Raw genomic sequence first — 9,856 nt, forward strand, 5'->3', positions numbered from 1 at the left:
TTCCTTTAGGAATGACTTTTGAGCAGAAAACTTACGCTGCGCTCCTTTGGGAACAACTTTTGCAGCTTCAGAGCATAAGTTTTGGCTCTGCATTCATTTAGGAACGAGTTATGAGCTTCATAATTTACTCCGCTTTCTTAGAAACGTCTTTCGAGCTTCGAAAGTCCATGAGGAAGATATATTTTACTCTGTTGTAGGCACAATTATTACAAAAAATTGAAATTAAGTCCTTCATTACTTGTTTCTCGTACAAAAAATAAAATGGCATAAAAGATAAAGGTACATCAAAAGTAGGATATTCCTCAGTATATATGCTTTGATTCTGGTACAATGCTATTGACTGTACGAGCTTCGGACTCCTCCCTGAAGTCGCGCTGCTGTTGGGCGTGCTGGTGCCCTTCTGGCTGCTGGCTTCGGGTGTGAGTAGGTGGCAATGGTGGTGGTAATGGGAGCTAGGGCCAGGAAGCTTGTGAATGGCTTGCCAAAGCAACAGAAGCCGCAGGTTGATTACCCACGTATTCTGGTATATAGGGAGAGTAGCATGAAGCAGTATGTAAGACCTGCTTCGGCTGATTCTGCTGCAGCTCTGCTTCGGCAATCTCCTTTTGCTTCTGAATGGTGACCTGGCATGTTCTTGTAGTGTGGCCCTTGTCTTCACCACAGAATAAGCAATAGAGCTTTCTGGGTTGATCCCCATACCTTCCTCCGAAGCCTCTGCCCCTTGGGGCTGTTGGCCTGAAAGAGCTTTGTTGTTGCCCTGAGGATTGTGAGCTGTGTTGTGGCCTTTGAAGCTGGTTTCCTCTGTCATCACTCTAGCTGGAGTTATGGATTGATCTAACATGCCTAGGATGGATTCTTCCCCCAAAGCCCCTAGTCATCTCAGAAAACCTATAGGCTTCTTCCCTTCTCTGGCGGAAATCATTATCAGCCTGGATGTACTCATCCATCTTCTGAAGAAGCTTCTCCAGGGTCTGAGGGGGTTTCCTGGCAAAGTATTGAGTCGTAGGTCCTGGCCGAAGCCCTTTGATCATGGCCTCAATGACAATTTCATTGGGCACTGTGGGCGCTTGTGCTCTTAGACGCAAGAACCTCCGGACATACACGTGAAGGTATTCCTCGTGGTCCTGCGTGCATTGGAACAGAGCCTAAGCAATGACCGGCTTCGTCTGAAATCCTTGGAAACAGGTGATCAGCATATCCTTCAACTTCTGCCATGATGTGATTGTTCCTGGCCAAAGAGAAGTGTACCAAGTTTGTGCGACATTCTTGACTGCCATGACAAAGGATTTCGCCATGACTGCAGTGTTGCCCCCATATGAAGATATGGTTGCGTCGTAGCTCATTAGTAACTGCTTCGGGTCTGAATGCCCATCATACATAGGGAGCTAGGGTAGTTTGTATGATGGGGGCCATGGGGTAGCCTGTAGTTCTGCTTATAGAGGAGAAGCATCATCAAAAGCAAAATTTCCATGATGGAAATCATCATACCATTTGTCATCATCGTAGGAATTGTCCTGACGAAGCTCTCTGCGTTGAGGTCTTCGGTCCTGGTCATCTTGGGTGAGATGACGCATTTCCTTAGCGGCCTCATCGATCTTCTTCTGAAGATCGGCAAGATGAATCATCTTCTCCTTCTTCCTCTGGACCTGTTGATGGATTGCTTCGAGGTCCCTGATTTCTTGGTCCAACTCCTCCTCCTAAGGCGTTGGACTTGTAGCCTTCCTTTTTTGGCTTCTAGCTTCGCGTAGTGTTTCTTAGTTGACGTCCAGTGGCTGCAATGCAGCCCCTAGCGCTGAAGATTTCTTCGGCGGCATGACGAAGGTCACAGCTTGCCGAAGGTGGTCGAATGAGTTCCTCGGAGGTGGGCGCCAATGTTGGGGACTTGTGCTATGAGTTAAGAACAAGGAAACACAAATATTAATGGTTAAAGGCCTTCGTCCTTCGAAGCATTATCTCCCTCAGGATATAATGATCTTCAGATGAAGGTCATGAAGGGCATACCTTCATCATCTCAATATGTAATGGAAACCAGAAGCAAAAGTTACATATTTATCTTAAATCATTAGATTATTCATATTCTTATTGAATAATCATGAATAAACATTAACAATATTGAATTACATTTGTACCTTCGGCTTGACAGAAGGTAAGAATCCAAGTGTGACGTGTGAGTGAATACAAGGAGTAATCAGTCGAGGACTTGGCAGTATATTCCCCTTTAGGTTGATTCCATTCTCCATCACCGCCCTTGCGCTAAGCCGAAGCTTCTTCATCCGTAGCTTCGGAATTGGTTCATCCTTCTCCCAGATCGCGCCCTTCATGTCGTGTACACCTTCATCTCAAAGCCGAAGGTTCATGTGACAGTGTCCGCGAAGCTCGCACACATCTGCATGCGTGAACCAAGTCTTGCGACATTTAGTTGGCCTCCCTAATTCGGTGCATGGGAGTTTAAGCCAGCTTCAGTTACCTTCTGTCGAGGCCCATGATGTATCCCTGTCACACCCGGGTTTCAGGGCACCAAGACCTGGGCGCGAACATAATCACCAGGTGTGCTGGGACCGAGTCTCACACATATGATGAATCATGGCACATGATCGAATGTCACATCTTTACTATATAATAGGAGTTCTGTACAAAATAAATAAATAAATACATTATAAGGAGACAACGGTCTAGCAACCCAAAGTTGACTGGGAGACGACGACCTAGACCTCTCACGAACTCGTCACAGCATCCTCCATGCGCCTCATCCTGCGGTACCTGTTCTTGACCTGTGGGTGTGAGACAGCAAGAGTGAGCTCACATATGTGCATAGCTCAACAAGTTGTGGGGAATAATGTGTATGAACTCGCCAAAGGTGGGAGTTCACGTGAAGTGTAAGGCTTACCAAAGAGGATGGTTAGAGCTGAGCATTGCTTTTAAAGTTGGTCAAAATTTTATTAGCAATTACTAAGTACAAGTAAATACCAACCCAATTAAGTAGTAGAACAAAGTTAACAACATCACCTGCGATGCAATGCATATGACAAATTGAATTTAGTTCCATAAATTAATCATGTGAGGGTCCGAGCTGCTCATGACCGTGAGCACGGCTAGTATACCAGTTTTACACTCTGCAGAGGTTGCGCATCTTTACCCACAAGTCATGTTACCCATCTGCCATGGGGTTGTACGGGCCCCATACACCTCTACCAAGGAAGCGAGGCAGGGTAACACTACGAGGCCTTTACAAAGTTCCACTAGCTTCAGAAACTAGCTACAGTTTATAGAAAGCTCCAATGCAGGGATCCCTCGCCTGACCGCCATCGCAGCAAAATCAACCCAAGGACCTCCCTACACTGACCACTCCCCTTCTGCCCTTGCCCCATTCGGCTAAGGTAGTCATCCACTATCTTTCCTAGTTAATCAGCCAAGGGCATCCCATACTACCCTTGAGGTAGCACTGTTTTCCTGGGTGGTCGCTCCATGTTACAATTAACATAATGATCTTACCATGAACAGTAAATAACAACTGATAAAAAAAGTATGAATAATGTGTATCTCAATGCCCAAATCCACATATAGCACTAGCAAGTACTACCCAAAAAGTTCAGTGGTAAACAAGGCATAAAGATAGTCAAACTAGGGTAACATATTGGGTCCCATCAAAATTAACCTATGCAGATCATTATGATTAATCAGAACATGACTGGGTAAAAGAAGTGATCAAGGGCACAACTTGCCTGGCACTTGAGATTCCAGGTACCAACTTGCTCTTCAGATGACACGTGTTCTCACTACTAAACGTAGCAATGCTGACAAACATGGTATAGGCAAAATTAACATCACACCAAACATAAGAATAAACTGAGTACTAATAATCTATGCGTCACTACGAGATTGTGGGATCGAGGACCGCTAAATCCGGAGTTACAGTTAAGAAGTTATGGTATTCGGAAGATCCACGTGGTTAAGTATAGGATAGACTAAGTGCAACATTTTAACCTATATTTCATGACAAAACAAAGTTACAAGATGATAATAAATATTATTGTGAGACTAATGCAACTAGAATGGATCAAAACGGAGTTAGGATTATTGAGTTATGAATTTCTAGAGTTATTGAGTACCTAGAACAGATTAATTCGAATGAACAATTTTAATTCAAGTTTCATGGCTAAACAATGTTACTAGTTGGTAGACAATATTAATACAAAATTAATACCACTGAAATGGACCCAAAAAGATTTAATATGAATTTATTGAATTTTTGGATTTATTTATGCACTAAAAATCAATTTCTCTAAGTATTTTTTCTATTTTTATCACCCTCGGGACTGGGCGCATTAATAACTAAAAGACTAGGGGCTAGCTCGCAAATCTCCCCAAGACTCAGGATTCCCCACAGTGTGGACTGTGGGTTAGTTTATTAGAAACCTGAGGGCTCTTTTAAGTATTTCCTGGCCGAAGGGGTACCATTTATTCATGGTCGTGCGATCGGATATGGACAACTCAGATTAAATCGATCAACTACCCGAACCGATATCCTACATTTAATCTGCACCACCCATTATCAAATCGGTGGACAGTGCGCCATAGTTGGCATTTCTAATTCAGCCATTGGTTGAGGACACAACGGTGCACGCGCTTTCTTCCTCCTGCAAGCGCCCAGGCAGCGGCGCCTACGTCCTATGGCGGCTCCATGGCCGGCGAACACCCCATGGTGTTCCAGTGACCCGCCATGGCCAGCGACCCAGTAATCAAATGTGGCGCACACCGTAGAGATGAGAGGGAAAAGGGCCTCACCGCGGGTGTGACGAGGATGGAGCTGCGACGTTGCCTCGCCACCTGCCACGAGCAGCAAGCTCCCATGATGGTCACACAATCGCTGGAGACCCCGAGGCGCTTATTGGCGTTGAATGGCATGCCGAGCCAGGGGTTACCCCTAACCGTCTTCTGATCCAAACACGTCGTAGGCGAGGTGAGGGCAGTGTGCCACCCCATTCTCTCTCCTCTCGGTTCGCATGGTTGGGGGAAGCTTCCGTATGAACCCATGGCCGGAAGGAGATGCCCCAGGGTTTCCTTTTATATGCCGTTGGTGCCCAATCTCAACGATCCAGACGGATATGGCGTGTGCATGGTCAGGGATCGGTTATGGAGCTCCGCGAGCACCGCGCCTGATTGCCCAAGTCCATGGAGGAAGACGGTGTGTTCAATGGACCCCACGAGTCAGTGCTCGCGCGTGACCAGAGGGGCCTGGGCAGTGGGCCCCATTAAGCAGAGACGCATGGGCTGTAACGCGCGTGATACAGAGAGAATATGGGCTCGGCATAGGTTTAGGCCCACGCGGCCGAAGAAGACCGGAGTTGGGCCGAGCCAGTGAAGAAATCAGCCCATGTGCGTTTTCCATTTTTGTTTTATTTTTCTTTTATAATTTTTGTTTTATTTCCAAATCAAAAATTCAAACTAAATTCGAATTCTGGTTTTAATTTCTAGGTTTCAAACATCAAACCAAATTCTACTTCTTCTATTACTTGCACTAAAATTATTTATTTGTTATTATTATTTATTATTCTCCCTATTGTTTAAATATGGAAGAAAGGAATGACTTTATCAAAATTTCCTTTCTCCCCTTTGTTTTATACTAGGTAGGTGCCCGTGCGATGCCACGGAACATAAATCTCGATTTGTATATCAGCTATGCTTCCTGTGGAGCAAGGAAGCGAACACAAGCCAACCTTTTGTATTAGTGCATTCTGTTCAGTTCTTACTTGATCATCCCGTGTTCTCGTGTGTGCCATGGCCGAGTGACAAGCTCAACACTGGTATTGTTGTCTTGTCTCAAATGAAGTCCGATTCCACAAGTTAATCGGAAATCTTCATGGGTGATAGCTGTGTCAGATTCTTTCGCGCATAGGGCAAGTAATGCAAGTGATAGTTGTGTCAGTTTACCCCTATTTTCTTGGGCATCACTTGTCTCAAATGAAGTCCATTGGAGGTTCGCAATTTATGTTCCGTGGCATCGCACGGGCACCTACCTAGTTTAAAATAGAGGATGATATAGAGCAGCTACTGGAGACAACCTTATACTACTTGCATTCAACTGCTACAATCACAGTAGATGGACGGTGAGCGCTATCATATTAACTAATCATATTTTTGACATGATCATATATGACTCTTACTGTCTTACTTCTACCCATAAACATTGTCAGTGGTCGCATATAACATTCACTGAATAAAAAATAATTCTTATCTTCATATAAAGTGTAGAGAGACATCTACTAATCCCATGTCAAAAGGTAAAAAAATACATGAAAGCAAGAGACCAATAGTCGTTAGTGACTAATCATATTTTTGACAGGATCATATATGACTCTTACTGTCTTACTTCTACCCATAAACATTATCAGTGGTCGCATATAACATTCACTGAATAAAAAATAATTCTTATCTTCATATAAAGTGTAGAGAGACAACTACTAATCCCATGTCAAAAGGTAAAAAAATACATGAAAGCAAGAGAGCAATAGTCGTCAGTGATCTGCAAGGGAAACTCAGTAATGTTCTACTCGAAGTTTATATTGCCTCTAATTGTATTACATATTGGGAATGGATTAACAACAGAACAACTGAATTTCAACCAGCTATACACAATTGGAAGAATAGTTGTACAATCAACAAACAGTAGTCAACTTAATATGATGGATCCTGGACTCTTGTGTATGTCAAGATCCAAATGAAATGACTCAATATGTGCTTCTTTCCATAATGATTTGTTGACAACTCCAAGGGATTCTAACAACTTCAATCACTCATGGGGCAACTAAGGGTTGATTCCTACTCCAACTTATCATGACCAGCTCCAGCAATCTTTGGTGGTTCTGCATGGAATATTTGATGCCCACAAGGTCGCCAACTCTGCTGATAACCTGAGAGTGGGTTGCACAGACAAGAAACACATCAGCTCGGCTTTATTTATGACTCCTAGAATAAAAATGAAGTATTTATAACACTCACATCAAGGGCTTTATTCAGGTCCTCCCTAGTATGTGAAGCAGAAATGCATATGCGTGCCCTAGCAAGAAGAGGTGTCACAGGAAACACAACAATAACAACAACAACTTGAACGATAAGTATCTTATAAGTACCATGACAGATAGGAAGAATGAAACTAGTGGGTGCAAATAATGATGGATATGGACTACATGCAGATTTCTATTAGCACCACAATTCTCAAACAAAGTATTTTTTTTAAAAGTATACCAAAAGCATAGTGCTATTTGGATCTTCAGAATATTCTGACAAACTCTACTACTAACCTTTTGTCTAAGGCACTCCCTAGAGAATGCAGGAATCTTAGCCGGATTGTAGAGCATTATGGGCATGACAGGAGAGTCATTGTCACCAAGAACCTCAAAACCCATCTTCTTGAGCTCTGACCTGAAGAAATCTTAGCCGGATGCGAGCAAGTTTTTGGGCACCTTCAGTACATCACAAGGAAAAAAGAATTATTTAATCGAACATCCGCGAGCAAGTTTTTGGGCACCTTTAGTACATCACAAGGAAAAAAGAATTATTTAATCGAACATTAACACAGCTGCAAATGAAAAGGGCAAAAAGTGTTAAAGAAACTGGTTTAGTACCTCTGTTGGAGCCATCCTCCCCAAGGATAACTTTAATAGCAGAAATAACATGTTGGACTCCTGGTGGCGACATGGAAGTAGCATACAGATGGGGCGGACAACTATGTTTAAGGTGCTGAATTATCTCCTGAAAGTTATAGTGAAAAGAATCAGCAAATCTTCAATGCAATCTTACCAAGTGCTATAGTGTAATACAGTCACTTTCAGTAGTATGCACCTTTGATGTGGCAATATATCCACCACATGATCCAAAAGACTTGGTAAAAGTACCCATCATTATATCTACATCAGCTGGGTCAACCCCAAGGAGCTCACAAACACCGCGGCCAGACTACCCAACAGCACCAATGCTATGGGCCTCATCCAGATATGTGTAGGCCTGTTTGACAGAACAAGGAGTAAATGAATATGACTGTTATGGGTGGCCTGAGGGCCAGCCCTCTTTTTTGCACTCAGTTAAGGTTATCAATGGACTGAGAAGCAAAAAAGAATAATTTATGTGCCAAACTTAATTACAATAAAATTCTCAAGACCTTGTATTTCTTGGAGACATCTATAATCTCAGGGAGTTTACACAGCTCCCCTTCCATGCTATAGATACCCTCAACAATGACAATGATATTCTTTCATGGTCTGTGTGTCCGTGGTTGACCACCAGCTATCTGCTCTCTCAGGACCTCTTCCAAATGAGCAGGGGCTGTAAGATTACATTTGCCATGGTAAGTCATTATGAACAGGAGAGATCAAATGCTGATCTGTATTATTGAAATTCACAACAACTTACAGTTATGCTGGAAAACCCTAACAGTTGCATCGGATCCTCTTGCGCCATTGACAATTAAGTTATGATTCAGAGAGTCACTAATTATCAGTCCACTCTCGAATGTTGCAAAAAGGTAAAATAAACAATCATTCCCTCAATTTATATATAATAATGATTACTTCAGTTTAGCCACATTTTTAGTTAAATGTATACATAACATATAAGCAGTTGATCAAACCTTTCCAATTAGGCATGGAATGATGGCAGAGTTTGTAACATAACACATGCCAAATAGGATAGCAGCAGGCTTTCCAACAAAACGCGCAGGCAACTCCTCCAGCTCATTGTGAAGCTTGGTCGTACCTAATACGAGATGAAAGGGATTAGTTTAGTAGTTTTTGTTCTTAAAAAGTTGTAAACATATAAGCATGTTGATAATGTATCCTACCGCCATCGACACGAACACTGCAGGTACTTGCTGAGTATTTCTTGAGAGACTCAATAACACGTGGTGTGCAGTACTCATCTGCTGCAGCAAAGCCAAGGTAGTTGTAGGAGCCTAGGTTGAGGCATCTGGTGGTATTCGAGGTACGCCTGCAACAATGAATCAATAATGTGTGTTAGCAACAGCTGAAACTTGCTTCATTCCATTACTTGCCATATTTTTTATGTCTGAATGATCATTCATTTACAAATTACACCTTGGAAAGTGAACGAAAGACATATACATATTTAGTCTATTGTCATATTGGCTAAGCTGAATTTATTTCCCATGAATTAGAACAATAGAATAAATACTTACTGTAGTGTCTTGTTATTGTCCTTTGAGGTCCGCTCAACAACATCAAACGCAGTAGATATCGCCAGCATTTTTTAAACCAAATGCGAAGGTAAACAACAATAATGTAGTGAAAACAGTTAGATTCAGAACTTAATGTAGTGAAAACAGTTAGATTCAGATCATCTAAAATCTCTATCTAGCCAATATACAACAGTGCAACCCCATTTTATCTATGCATTTTATAGACACCGGTTTCTTCAGTTTGTGAGACAAGCAGTGGGGCTTCCATTGCAGTGGCTCTCGGAGTGGTGACCTATAGCCTCAGAATGGATGTGACCACCAAGGAGAGGACGGTGAAGTAGGAGGGGATCAGGCCCATCTCGTACCTGCTCACGGTGTCCCCTCGTCTCACTGCATCTCATTTGTGTCTGCAGCGGAAGAAGGATGTGTTGCGCCCGCCCGATCAGTTGCAGCCTTCCCAATAGAAAAAACACAAAATTTCGAACATTTTTGTCGATCTCGAATCACTTACCTTCGTACAATTCCAAGACAAATAGGACGATTCCGCAAGAGATCTTGTCCAGAAAGCTAAGGAAGCCATAGACAAAGGACCAACTATCATGACCTGCTCATGCAATGTGAGATTGTGAGCACACGAAACTGGCAGGATTGGACATGTAGTGTGGC

General features: G+C 42.8%; 1 long non-coding RNA gene across 1 annotated transcript; it reads right to left on the reverse strand.

Annotated features, from left to right (window-relative positions):
• Window positions 1-7,847: 7,847 nt before the first annotated feature.
• Window positions 7,848-9,238, reverse strand: LOC103655119 (uncharacterized). Its single transcript, XR_004857675.1, has 5 exons — window positions 9,191-9,238; window positions 8,837-8,982; window positions 8,410-8,751; window positions 8,159-8,322; window positions 7,848-8,004 (listed from the first exon to the last, which is right to left on the reverse strand). It is a non-coding gene; the product is annotated as an uncharacterized lncRNA (long non-coding RNA).
• Between the last annotated feature and the right edge of the window lie 618 nt (window positions 9,239-9,856).

This window comes from Zea mays, chromosome 4 (genome assembly GCF_902167145.1).
Source record: "Zea mays cultivar B73 chromosome 4, Zm-B73-REFERENCE-NAM-5.0, whole genome shotgun sequence".
Classification (NCBI taxonomy): domain Eukaryota; kingdom Viridiplantae; phylum Streptophyta; class Magnoliopsida; order Poales; family Poaceae; genus Zea; species Zea mays.